General features: G+C 42.9%; 1 long non-coding RNA gene across 1 annotated transcript in view; it reads left to right on the forward strand.

Annotated features, from left to right (window-relative positions):
* Nucleotides 1-10,913: 10,913 nt before the first annotated feature.
* The window catches only part of LOC138114440 (uncharacterized), a 37,157-nt gene continuing 33,746 nt past the window's right edge, over nt 10,914-14,324 (forward strand). Inside the window, exons 1-2 of the long non-coding RNA XR_011152641.1 lie at nt 10,914-11,046; nt 12,587-12,692. This is a non-coding gene — a long non-coding RNA (uncharacterized lncRNA). The remainder of the gene's footprint in view (nt 11,047-12,586; nt 12,693-14,324) is intronic.

Raw genomic sequence — 14,324 nt, forward strand, 5'->3', positions numbered from 1 at the left:
CAGCTACAAAATGTTTATATTAGTGTATCTACAGGAAAATTGAGGATTTTTTAAATACAAACTAAGCAATACCTTGATTCAGACAGTTTTGATGTGAAGATCTGTAGCAGTTCTAGCAGGTGGTTGACACTGCATCTATCTACCACGGTAGCTAAAACAATTCCTTTTTATAAATGTAAAAGTGCTGTAGAGCTGAATGATATTTGTTTGCTGTGCAATTAAATCGTTAAGGTCGACATTTCAATTACCATCATTAGCCCTTAGCCTGAACACCCCACTGAGAGGGATGGAATCAGTTTACAACCACACAGAGAGTCCTGGCTTCAGGCTCTCTGAAGAGCTGGGTGTAATTCCCTGTGCTGGTCTCCTGTTCACACAATGTCTGGAAGGTTGCTTCCATCCCCAAACAGGCTGGAAATGATGGTTTAGTTCCCAATACAGCCCCACTTTTTCCCACTGCAAGCCAGTTTCAGTAATTTCAGGTGCTGAGAGCTGTGATGACTGCTCGCATTCACTGCAGTTCTTCAAGTGAGACCCACGTCCTCCTGTTGTCAACTTCTGCCCCACTCTCTCTGGGAGCTTTCTCACCATTCCTCTCCTGGACTCTCTGTTCCCAAACTTTCTTTAATTCCACATCTTGTTGCACATGTTCCACACCAGAGCCCTGTCCTGCTTCAGAGCCCTGTGAGGCAGCTGGTCTGGTACAGGATCTACTTCATCTGCCGAGGGGAGTGGGGGTGTGACAGACACACAGCCAGGAATTTTTGTCTCTTTTTTGCCCTAAGCCACTGCCCTTGCCCTGTTCCATGCTGGCATTTCCATGACCATGTCTCCTGGTGGAGCAAAACACCGGTGACAAGGATGATACTGAAGGTGGGGAGAACAGCCAGCTGAGAAAGGGGAACGTGGCACATTCAAAGCAGAGCTGGCAGTTTTGTAAAGCTGACACCAGCAGTGCAAATGCCCAGACAGATTACCCAATACACCTCAAAGGTTTCATCAGGAGAAGGCAAGAAACTCTGGTTTCAAGAATGGAAAATTTGGAGCAGTTCTGTCCAGTATGAAGAGATAGTTGAACCTCGAAAGCAGATTTTTGTAGGGTACCTCACATTTGTGCGTTGACTCTGAAGTTAATCCCTGACTCACATCCAGTCTAAATGCTCTTCCCAGTTACTCAGGTGTCATCCACACAGGAGACAGAGGGTGGATGGATGCACTGAAGTCTCCTTGAGCCTGCAGGCAGAGCTGTACAGGGGTCTCAGGGGGCTGCAAACCCTCTTCATTCAGGATGTCTGACACTCTTCCTCTTCTTTCTCTGTAGCTTTTCTATTGCAGTTCCCCTTCTGCAGAGGTGGGATGAGAATAGGCTTCCCACACTTTGTGTGCATTTTACCAGGGCTGGACTGGACCTTTTGGGAGATTTAACCACATGATCATTGCAGCCAGCTCTTTTATTTTGCCAGGTCAATAATCCAGATTGTGGGGTGAAGAGATGCCCAGCATGAACCCGTGGGGTTCTAGCTGGCCACCTCACTCCAGCTCAGAGCTGACCATGGATGAACACTGTGGATGTCTCCACACTGTGCTTCCAACTCCTGCATAACCCCAGCCCCTGATCCCAGGAAAGGGGGAATTTACTGTAGCTCAGAATTACACTACAAGCAGTGCATTGGCAGGCCTGCTAGTGTGGACTATCAAATTAAAAGTGACAATAGCTTTTTTTTTCTTCCTCTCTTTATGAGCATTTTTCTCATTTTTAAGTCTGGCAAAACTGATGCAGAGAAAAGGTGACTTATACAATATCACTCATCCAGCGAGTAGCAGTCAAAATATAGACTAAGTTGGCTGAATCCCTTTAGAGGCAGCTTTTGTCTCATATTTTGGCCTGACTTAGCATCATCTCACATCCCAAGGACTTTTAAGTGGGTACTGTCTTCAGCAACGCATGACAGTGACTGCATGACATTTCCCAGACTCCTGAAAACTTAATGCAGGAATCTAGCAGTGATTCTGATGTGCTTTTATGTGCACATCAAATCAAACCTCACCTAAGTACACAGGCACATTACAATGCCAGGTTTATCCCCATCATAACTCTGTTGGCTTTAATGGAGCTGCACCAGAAACAAGGTTTGGCTGTGAAACATTAAAGTAAGTTTCAAGATCAGGCTTTTCAGCCCATGTGCAACTATTTTCCACAGTGGCAAGAGTACATTATTCAGCCAGTGAATGAAATAGAAACACTGACAGTTTGAGTGTGATGTTGAAGAAAGTAGTTTTTTCTTCATGTGTTGAAGGAAAATGAACTGGCTGTGTTTAAGTATGTGGCCAAGCATGTGTGATGAGTAACATATAAAATGACTCAAGAAAAAAACCAGGACATTTTCACCATTGCTGGGAGCCATGCTTTCAGACCAGAATTCACACTAAATCCAGGTGGTGAGATTTTTTGGTTTGGCTTTTTAAAAAAATTTAAATCCATCTCAGGTTTATCAAAACATGGCAGAAAAAAATCCTGTCCACAGCATTTTTCCCTGTGGGGAAGGTCATGGTGGCAGAAATTTCACAAGGTCAACTGGCATCATCCTGTCCACAGCATTTTTCCCCGTGGTAGAGGTCATGATGGCAGAAGTTTCACAAGGACAACTGGCACCAGCAGATTTCCACCTTTCAATTGATTTGGGGCCAAAATAGTAATTGATTTTTCACTTTCTGCTGGTGACTTTAAATAGTCATAGTGCCTTTTTTTTTGCAAGTTTTTTTCACTAGTATGGCACTAATCAACTACAACAAAATGACTTCTGATCAAATTTTAATTTTTTTCATCTTATCATTAAATGTAATAATTTATATTTGGCCCATTCAATAAAATTTGAACTCAGATAAGCTATCTTCAATGAAATATTAAATAAATGGCAAAGAAGATTGGAGGGTTTCTTGAGTACTAGTATGAGTAGTAAAATCATAGAAAATTGGTAAATGAGTATTCAATTCCTCTATTTAAATGCCTAAAGAGAAAAAGGTAAACAAAAATATATTTGACAATGAGTATGTCCAGTGGGAACATTTCCTTGCATTTTACTTTATAGTGGCTAAACATTAAGTCAAGCCTTTAACTTGAATTTAATGTATTAAAGCAATAACAATCAAGGCACAAGGCATTTCCTGGGAATTAATGACTGACTGGGAGAGTTGATGGGCTAACATGAAGCTGAGGGCCATTAACCTCGGCTAGTCATTAATTTCCCTGAAAATTCCCTGTGCTGAAGTTGTTAGTGCTTTTCACAATCTTCTTATCTCTTAAGTGTAAATATAAACATTTTCCCTCATGTCTAAGAAATTTTTAAAAATAATCCATAGGCTGGAGCCTCTGGCAGCAATGTGGCTCCAGATGTCCTTTCCAACCCCAACCACTCTGTGACTCCAGGAGGACAGAGAGTTTTGACCACAGAAAAGATTCTCATAGGAAATCCTTATGAATAAATGCCCAATCTCCAACATCTTCTAAAGGGCCTGCATGGCAACAGACTCATGAAATCAGATCCTAAGATATCTCATGGAGTATAAAACCACAAAGGGCAGTTGTGATCCTTTACTCTGATGACCCTGTGTTCCTATGGACATGTACCTTACCAGGTCATCCTTGTGCATTATTAGTTGCTATTAATGAAGCTCATTGCAGTAATAGCTCAGGGTCCTTGGGGAATGGCTTCCTTTTGTGTCGAGGGAACAGAACAGACCTCCAGACATTCCTATGGCATCCACAATCTCACTTCTCCTACTCTGCTTGGAACAATAAATACATGTTCCACAGCAACTCTGAGCAACAGAAATGGTGATGGCATTCTTTGTCTGGCTTTCATTTTTTATCCTTGATGGTATTATTGATTTAACCTTTATGAAAATTAGTACCTGGAGAGGGACAGAGCCTGAAGATTTTATTTTTAAGACTTGCAATTTGCAAGAGCAATTTAAAATTCTTGCTCCTCCTCTTTGTTTTTATTTTTCCTTTCCAGTTTTTTTTTTTTTTTAAGCTGTGTTTTGTTTGGGTTTTTTTTTGTAGGGGCTTTTTTTGAGTTTTTTGTTTGGGTTTTTTTGCTGTGGTGCTTTTTTTTTTGGTTTGTTTCTTTGTTGGTTTTTTTTCTGTGTGGATTAATTTTCTTATTTGATGAAGAGGTTATTAGTCAGTGCCTTCTAACTTGGTCAACCTGCTTTCAGGAGTCATTAATTCATCTTACAATTGGCAATAAAATGTTCCATCTCATACTGTAGCCTGCTTAAAAATCCGCCATTGCTATCAACAAATGAAAACTCAGCATGTGGAAGTGTTGAAAAAAGATGCTGAACCACATGTAGAGAATTTTATTCATCCTGATATTCTGTGCACCTCTGAAGTAATTGGGGGATGTGAGCCCATGATTAAATGTAGATAGGAAAGTAACTCCAACCCTGTATTAGACCTAGTGATGAAATTACTCATTCCTCATAATAACCTCTGTATTAACAGATTTGAGATACACCCCTTCAGCATGGAAAAGTAAAGAAAAAAATCCATGACTGGGAAAGGGCCACTCCTCTTAAATCTGAAATCCAGCTTCTGTTTAGGTAGCATTGCTGCACAATTTTCCATAGCTCTGTCAGTTTTCTTCATGGATGCAGCTCTCAAAGTAAGCAGAGAAATGGAATGCAGCCCTCGCTTGACCAGATCAGAAGAAAAATAGAAGATATCACTTCCCTCTGTGCCCTGTCCTGACTATGATAGGATAAAGGAAGTCTAAAGAGGATCCTAAACCAAAAGGACTTCATTCTGGGGAAACTGTGACCCAAGTCACAATCCGAACTTCGTGGCTGATGCTTCCTTTTTGAATGGACTACATTAAAACTTAAAACCCAGTAAATGAGGTTGCATTGACAGAGGGGAAAAGACAATTCAGATACACACTGTGTTGCCTCAAACAGTGGTGAATTATCTAGTAGGAAACTATAGAAAGCTGTATCAGTCCCCTTTCTTTTTGGCAAAATACCATATATTTGACAAAACTGTTGCCACTAACTGGAACAATTGCTGCTGAGGAGGCTGTATTTTATCATTTGAAATGCCACCCCAGCTGTAAGAGTTCTATTAGATTGTCTGGCTCAATGTTTTATATTTAGTCTTATCATTTAGGAGCATCAGATACTCATATCTTGGAAGGTGTCTCTTCAATAAATGTTTAGTACTCACACAACAAGTGATAACACTGCCCTGGAGTTAACTCAATTTCACAACCTGTGCGTTCAGAGCATTATCATGGAAGGATCTGGGAGTTTATTTACATCAAATTGACCCATAATTAAGCTTGGCACTTGCATATATAAAATTTGTGATTTCTCTAGTGCTTTCTCTCCAAGATGTTCTACAATTCTTCCCTAGGCAGTCAGTCATCTGATTTTCCTATTCATTGCTGTTACAAACCCCTCACTTTATAAATGCATATATTGCATGGTCAGTTAGAGACAGAGCCCTTAGAAATAAATTTTAAGAATATATTCTAAAGAGATCCAAACTACTAGAAGACCAATAGTCCACATGTTGCAGTGTTACAAGCCAAAATGACTGCATGGAGCAGAAAGAGGGGCCCTGGAACTTTTCCTCCTGTGGAGTTGGGGAGTGGTTGAAGAAGTGTAACCAGGCAGAAGGAGATGTTTGCAGAGAATTGCAGTGACTCATTAGCGTGGCAGCTATTTGGTTAACCAATTAAGAATTATATTGATTTACACAGCAGTTTTTAGAAATGCATGTCAGTTTTATTGCAAGTGCTTTTAATAACCAGTGGTGTCTCTAAATGGGTTTGGTCCAGGGAAATGGTTGCATTAGAAAACAGATTAATAAATGACTTCAACGGTTGATGTGGACAAAAAAGGATATATTTCCCAGGGAGTTATGTGGTCATGGACATCTAATTTGTAGACCCATATTAGCTACGATCCACTTAAAAGTAGATAAAAAATTGTAATGATTTCCCAGTCTGTTGGAACTGAGCTCTTTTATTCTAGATGAAAAATACTGTTTTTTTAAACCTGTATTGGAATCTAAAGGTAAACTTTAATGCTTTTTGGCTTCTCCTTGAAGAGGGTTTCAGCAAACCCATGTATTTTTCTGGGGGGGAAAAAAAAGTGACTTGAGATATACTGAAATCCACTTGGAAAAGAACATGGGAAGGGGTTGAGCAGACCTATGGTGAAGACCATTCTAAGAAAGAAGACTGATTCTAGGACATGTGTTTAGTTTACAAGCAGCACTGATCATGAACCTGCTACACAGATGGCAAGGGAAGTACTTTAAAGCACAGTAGATGAAGGAGGAGAGTTTTACTAAATGGTTGTGTTTCCATGGAATTGACACTCAAGCCTTACTTTGCTCCTGCTAGATGGTTGCTGGCATGATCATGTTCATTGAGTAGAGACCAGAAATAGTTGGTATTGACGAAAGTGATGTGAAGAAAAATCTCGTTTTCTTGTCCTGATGATTGGAGATTTTGTAACTCTGAAAAAAAAACGAGTTTGGAATGATTGTAACACCATCAGATTGAAACTGCCTGTTTCTTTAAAATGTTGTCCAATTTTTTTAACATTTTATGACTGAACATAATTCTCAGCTATTCTTTTCCAAAGAAGGAGAAAAAGGCTCTTGATGGTCCTATTAATAGAAGGATGATAATTTAACCTGGGAGGAGAGATGTAACGTGAGGAAATTGGTTGTTGTTATAGGCAACTGTTATGCATTCCCAACGACTTCAGATAAAGCAGTTCTTCGAGGGAGAACTTGTTCTAGGGGAGCTGATCAGCTGCCTCCTGGCTTTTCCAGCTTGGCTGGAGACAGCCTTAGTACTTCCATTTGCTTAGATGTGGGATTACATGCAGGATTGTAATATTTCCTTACCCTTGCAGAAGTCTGGTCACACTTCTCCCACTACCACCATGAGCAGTTCCTTCCCTCTGCCAGCTCATTTCCTTTGCTCTTCTGAATCCCATGTCAAATATTTTAATCTCCTCTCCAGCTCTGAGGTTCTCTGGTGTAAATTTTAGTGCTCGCTGGCTAATGAATGTCTCTAAGCAGATGTTAAAACTAAATTAATAGTTTTAACTAGAACTGCATTTTTACTCCATAGCTCTGCCCATTTTTCTTTTGTCTCTGATGTCCATTGGGGAATGTTGCAGAGATTTGACAGAGGTTGAAGATATAAAAATACCGTCATTGCACCATGTTGATGTTCAGTGTACATAGCAAATTGAGGCAAGAGGATTCCCTGAAATTAGGATAACTTTCCAGCTGCTTGCACTCCATTTTGCACAGTTCATAAGGGCTGTTTAACACAGATTTCTCATTAGCACAATATTCTTGCATGTTAATGTTTTATAGGGTTGGTTTTTTTTTGCAGCTATTATGGGCAATAAATGGTTTCCCTATAAGAAAATTCTTTCTTGATAAATGTGCTTATGAAACGGTTTTAACTCCTTACTGCTACTCAGAAATGTCATGTGCTATCCTAACTCTATCTTTGATTGTTTGCATTCATCTGTGAACATCAAAGAGCCCACACTGTTATTCTTCCTCAACCAGCTGTTGGCTTTATTATGCCAAATTCTGGTTTCCGTAGACTGAAGCCATTCTTTTGATTATAAATGGATTAAAATTTGCTTTGTCACCTCAGTGACTCTTAGAAGGGATTTTGCATGTAGAGAAAAAACCCATAATTTTCTCAGAAGTAGTTTCTACAAACTACCTTGACACAGGTGAAAGATCTCTGAACCCACCATTCGGATTTCCCTAGACAATAAACAAGGGTGTAGTCCAGGCTGGAGAGTGGAGAAAGCACCATTTAAGATGATGACCTGCATGTTCTCAGAGCTGTAAGCACACCTGGGTAGCAACTGAAACAAGGAGCTAGACCAGAAAAACACTGGAGTGGAAGTGTTTTTGCCTGATCTGGTCTCAGATGGACAGGGAAGCACATGGTGTGGCAGATTAGATGTGCAGACACAGGATGGTGCTTAACAAGTCCTGGTGGAAGCAAAGGGAGAGATGATTTACCAGCATGTAAAATAAATGGATGGTGCATTGAGATGTATCAGTAGGAGTACTGAGTCACAGCTCATCATCTGGAAAACTGGAAATTTTCAGTACTACAGCAACCCATTAGTTTGGGAATGAGGGGACAGTGATAAGTAATGCTTTCTGGAGCATATTATAAGAGAAGTGAGTTTTATCTTCTGTGTGTTTCCATCATATAAGTTTTCCTGTCAGATTTGGGAGAACAATATTTCACTTGGCTTTCAGTTTGTCTCTGAATCATTGTTACAATGGAATTTATTCTCCCAAGCCTGAACTGCTGAAGAAAAAAAGGCAGAGCTGTTTGGGAGGTGGGTGTTATAGAGGAGAGGAGGCGAAAAAAAGGGTCTGTGCATGACTGATCTAATTTTCTGCATCTCACACACTCAAGGCAAGTACGATAGTGTCTGATTAATAGTCATTATTAAGTGACCAAATGCTTATTTTCTGGGTTTGAAAATCGGAATCAAGAGAGCATTTTTCCTGTGATGGGCTAGATTCAACAGCAGCGTTGTGTAAGACCTGAAAGGAGCAATGACTTTTTTTTGCAGAGGGAACAGTGTGCACCGGCCATGCTTCAGTGAAAAAGACAAGAACTTTCTGCCAGCATTTAATACATTTGTAACAGTTATAGGAAAGACACCTGTAGACAAAACATTATGTTTATGAAGGGCTTAGTGGAAAATGAATTCTTCTACACTAGAGGCATGTCAATGTGGTTTCTATTGCTGAGGTACTGTTTGAAGAGATACAGTCCTTGAAGTCATGGGCAGACCTTACCGTAGGTAACTGTGGAATTTCAGTATGATATGCACCAGTTGGTAACTCTTGGCATATTGATAGTTACATTTAATCAAAATTTAAGCAAGGAGGTAAAACTGAAAAACCTAATATTTTTGTCTCATGTACAACGAGCTCAAAAAGAAGGAGGATAAACATACAATCTGGAGATAAAAATATTATTCATTACTTAGCAGCTGTAAAAGCTTGCTCTGCATGTTTAACAAATGCTTTTTTAAGCAGAGCTATGGCACAACAATTTTCAGTGTTCACATTGTCTTCTGAATTATTGCACCAATGTGCCACTAGGTTGTTAAGTTTTGAAGAGAAAGACCAGGAATGTTTTCTTGGTTGGAGAAGATTAAAAAAGCATTTTCTACATGCCTGTATCAATTTTTATCCTCATCTCTTATGGGTTCATTGATACTTTTTTTGGTGTAAGTTTTGCTTGATTTTGATATTTTTACATTATGAATGGCTGCAGATATGTTTAGGTATAATTGCTGTTTATTAATCTACTGAAATTAAATTGTCCAAACTTCTCTCAGATAAGTACCCGTCTATGTTGCCATCAAAATATGTCTCTTATATTTGCTACTTTTACGGACTTCTGGTTTACTACTCATTAAATATTCAGGTAGTCTGGCGTCTCACTTATGAGATGTAAGAAGAGGAACTGAAAATAGCCCTAATTCTGCAGAAGACTAGACAAAGACAAGTGATTTTATTTTTGCACCTTACATCTTAATATGACTAGACTACAGCATGATATCATAGTCTGTAACATGACTGTATGGATTTCTGGCTTACCTTGAAAAGGTTGGGTCCCAAAATATTAGGATTAGAATAAGACATTTGGGAAAGATAAAGATTGTCTTAAACGAAGTGGAATCTATTGCTGTGAAAAGAATGAATGTCATATATTTTTATTATATGAATTTGAAAATGGTATCAGTTGGTGTGACGCTGCATCAACGCACTGAACTCCTCCCAACCCTCTTTTTAACTTGGTAGGGCACACTTTTAATGTCAACATCACCCACTTGACCAAAAAGATACAAACTCAAGAATTTAAATATCTCATATGTTTCCAAAATGCAAATACCCAAGGCAAAAGACAGAGAAGGAGAAAAGTGTTCATAAGGATGGGCTGTTCTTCCATCAGTGCGAGAGCTCAAGACAGCATGTGCACAACCCTCAAGTTCAGCTGCAGTTTTAGTTACGACACAGGCATTTTCCTAACACTTTTCTGTATTTACCTGCTGCTTTTTTCGAATTTTTTAAGCATCGCAACCCAAATTTTTAAGAGCCGACCGCCTCCAGCTAGGTCATCTCTCACCGCCAGCTGTCAGAGACCCATCAACAACTGGGCTTCCAGCACGTTCCTGAACACGTAGATTATTTGTAGCGGCCAAGACTCCTCGTTTGTTTGGGCGGCAGAGCGGGGAGGCACTCGGAGCTCCTCCAGCGCCTGGCAAACGCCTCCCCGCCGCGGGGGCGGCGAACATCCCGGCGCTCGGGGGCTGCGGGCACAGGTGGGACGCGGCCCCGCTGTAGCAGCGCGGCCACCGCGGGAGCGTCACCGCCGCCTCCTCCCTTCCCCCCGCAGAGCCCCAGCCCGAGCCCGCGGGCGGCTCCGGCGGGAGCCGCAGAGCCCCGCACTGGCGGAGGCCGCTGCGGTGAGCGGGGCCGGAGCGGGGGCGGTCCGGCGGGGGCGGCTCCGGCGGGGCCGGGGCGCGGACAGGTGGGTGGCGGGCGGTGCGAGCGCGGCGGCGGCGGCGGCGGCGGGGGCGGGCCGGCCGTGGGCAGGCGGCGGCGCGGATGCCGAGCCCCCCGCACGGCGGCGGCGGCGGCGGGAGCCCCGGCCCCGCGATAAAAAGGGAAGGGGCCGGAGGTGCGCGCTGCGGGTCCGTCCGGGTGCCGTGCGGCAGAACGTGCCTGGAAGGGATAGAGACAGGATAAGCCGGCGGAGGGAGCGGGAGGCTGTGCCCAGCGATGAGCCGCCTCCCTCGCTCCCGCCCGCCCTCCCGCAGGAATCCCGGGCGGGCGGCGCGGCGGCACCCGGGACGCGCGGCTCCCCTCGGCTGCGCGGAGGCAGCGGCACGGAGCGAGCGAGCCGCGCTGGCGAGGAGGAGCCGCCGCCTCATCCTGCGGCACCGGCCCGGCCAGCGCAGGTGGGTGGGCAGCGCCCGCTCCCCGCCGCGGCTGTAGCGGTGATCCCCCTGCCCAGGCTCCGTCCCGGCGGAGCCGCCGCCGCCGGTGTGCGGCTGGGGTGGGGGGCGGCTTGGGGGCCGTGAGTGCGAGGGGCTCCGCGGGGCTGGGGCACGGCTCGGGGCGCCGCGGCTGCCGGGGGAGGCGGCGGCGGGGGCCGCGGGCAGCGGGGCGGTGCCCGGCGCACCTGAGCGGCCGCAGCCGGGCTGGGATGCTGGCCGGGTCCCGGGGGGCTCCCGCGGCCGGGGGAGCCTCTCCTGTCCGGGAGTGGCCGGCGCCTGTGGGAAGGCGAGAGGGTTACCTGGACGTGTGCTTCGGGACGTGGGCAGCCTCGCCGGCGCTTGGAAATTTTATTTCTTTATTATATCATCTTCGGGGGTTTTTTTGTTGTTTTGTTTTTTTTTTTTTCTAAGACCAACTTGTTCTTGGAAATCGCGTTTGATTTCGGTTTCTGTTCCAGTGTGAGGTTTCTGGTGGCGGCTGCGGTGCCGCTGCCGTAGGGCAGCGCAGAGGTGCGGGTGCCCGAAGCCTCCCGTGGCGCGGGGACCCGAGTTTGTTTCTGCCCGCTCCTGACTCCGGAGCCTTTTTCCAGGGAGACGCGCAGTGGGAGCATTCGGGCGCCCGTTTCCAGGGATGGTATGAGCAATTCTTAACTGGAAGAAAGGAGAAGGCATGTGCGTGCAAAAGCCAGGTTTCCCCCCAGAGCTTGTACTCCGAAACTTCGCTATTCGGTGAAACCCGTGTTCTGAACAGCGAGAAGCTTTGGTTTTTCCAGGAAGGCATGAATTTTCTGTGGGTTTTTTCACATTTTCAGGGAAGGATTAACGTGAGGGCTCTGGGTACTGTGTGTTTAGGTCTTATTTTGTTGTAAACGGTTAATTTGGCAGGATCTGTGGCATATTGCTCAAAGTGCAGTAAGCCTGGAATAAATCGAGTGGTTTTCATTGTATAAAAAAAGTTCAGGATCGCTGCTAGTTCTATGAGATGATCTACCAAATACTGGCAGTTTTTAATTGTATACATTTCTTTATAGCCTACATCAGGTAACTAAGCTGAGCATGGAAATTATGTTTCTGTAAAATTATGTTCATTTTTCAGATGGAAGAACAAATCAAATCAGGGGGTTTTTGTATTTACGAAGTAATTAGGTGCAGATGGTTTTGCGTTGCTGCTTCAGAAGTCACCTTGCTTCGTCGAGGTTATGATGTGTCCACTAAGCAACAGGGATAAAATAAAAATCTGCAAAGAGTCTGAGAGTTTTAAATGTTCTCTTGGTTTAAATTGAGTTGGGATTGTTTGGTGGTTTGGGTTTGGTTTTTTTTTTCTTTTTTCCTCAAATGTAATAAAGAGAAAAATGTAAATAACTTGGTTTGAATATCTAAATGCAGCTTTTATGAAAGGGGATGCTTTAGAATGTTTGTATAGAAAAACAAGTGAGCTGAAACATTGTGCTAATAGGATTTGCAGCATAAAATATGGCTAATTTCTCTCGTATGACTACAGGTGGCAGTGTAGAAGCCAAGAACAAAAATTGGCAGAAATTGTGTTCTGTGTACAAGAATATGAAGAGTGTACTCATGACTAAGCACAGGAACCTGGAAAACCACAGGTATGTGAAGTGATTCATGCTGCTGCCTATGGTGCTCCCAGTATTTACTGTATTCTGATATTCCTGGCTCAATAAGTATTTTTGGACCAATTATCACTTAATGTGTTCACAGTGAGAGCCTAATCAAAATGTCATGGAAAAATCTATATTTGACTACTAAAAAGAGCAGAAGTACTTTGAAGGCAATATGCAAGGAGAGGTGGGATTTTCCTACTTTTATGGTTTGTTGTAGCTGTTAAGAATTGGAGCAGTAAGTTGCCTGAAGATTTTTTTTTTTAATCCCTTTAAAGAAATAGAGTTTATATTGATAAACCTGGCAGCAGTTACAGGCCTAAATATCCTTGAAAAGGAGAAATTTTAGATGCAAGAGATGAGTTTGCATGTCTGGATGTTTTGGATGTCTTATCAGTCATGTTTTTTAATGAGCACTGAAGGATTGAAAGTGTGAGGAAAATTGCAGAATTATGAAGATGTAATAAGAATTACCTGTCATTTCAAATAACTGTGCAGTGGAGATATGTATACCTTGTTAAGGGTTAAATCTTGTTAAATTAAAAAACCAACACAATGCTGTTTTCAATTAAGAAATAAAGGTAAAAATAAGCAGTATGTAATAAGAGCTCAAGATTAGGTCTCCTATTTCAAAGCACACGGAAATACTGGATTATTTCAATAATTATTTGCTCATTAATTAGCAACATTAGAGTAAGGCAAAGCTTTTCTTGCGTGTTTACCTTGGTGTGCACAGCCTGTGGAAATTAGTCCATGGGTCTGTATTCCAGGGTTCCTGGGAAGCCATGGAGGATGAGACAAACTCAGAGCTGGGGCTTGAGGATTTTTTAGAACTGATGAGTGGGAAGTTATCCTGGTAAGAAGCATCAGAGTGGAATTATCACTGCAATCATGGATATATTTATACTCTTGCACTTCCTTTTCTGGTCTAAGAGAGCAGTTTGTCTAAACCTTTCAGTTGCTCCTGAGAGAATGTGGTTATACTGCAAATCCCCACAGATGACTAAGTCACCTTATGTCAGCCACTCCACAGGAACTGGCCTTGGGCATGCTTTGAGTTGTGACCAGTTGCAAAGGAAGTTGCAGAGAGAATGATTTATTTTGCTGTTAAAATGGGTTAAGACTGTGCACCCTGTAGGTTCAACCAACCAGCTGACACCACAAAACTGTTAAATTATAGTGGCTTGGCATCCTGAGATTATGGAATCCAAGTAAAAATGATTAATTACTTCCACCCAGTGCTTAAAGTACCAGCAAGGAAACCATAGTTTGGGTATGGATTTGTGGACTCTCAAGCCCTGAAATTGTAAGGTCTCTGTAGTAAACCTGTGTCTCTGCTGGGGGATAGTAAGACCCTGATCTCTGATTTGGGGTTTTGGGTGCCATCATAAAGCTTTCCAAATACTGTGTGCCTTGGATAGAATACCATGCAAAGCTTTAAAAGTTCTTCAATTACAAATGAAAAGGTGGCTAAATCTAGATCTTCAGGCTGTTGTGCAGCAGAGAGCTCTTCTAAGCATCTGGCTGTCATGTTTTTCTTGTCACCTGTTACTTCTGAGTGAGCATTGGCACTAATTTCCATATAGACCAGTAGTTCTTTTATTATGAGCTGTTATTGAG

This window comes from Aphelocoma coerulescens, chromosome 1 (assembly GCF_041296385.1).
Source record: "Aphelocoma coerulescens isolate FSJ_1873_10779 chromosome 1, UR_Acoe_1.0, whole genome shotgun sequence".
NCBI classification, from domain to species: domain Eukaryota; kingdom Metazoa; phylum Chordata; class Aves; order Passeriformes; family Corvidae; genus Aphelocoma; species Aphelocoma coerulescens.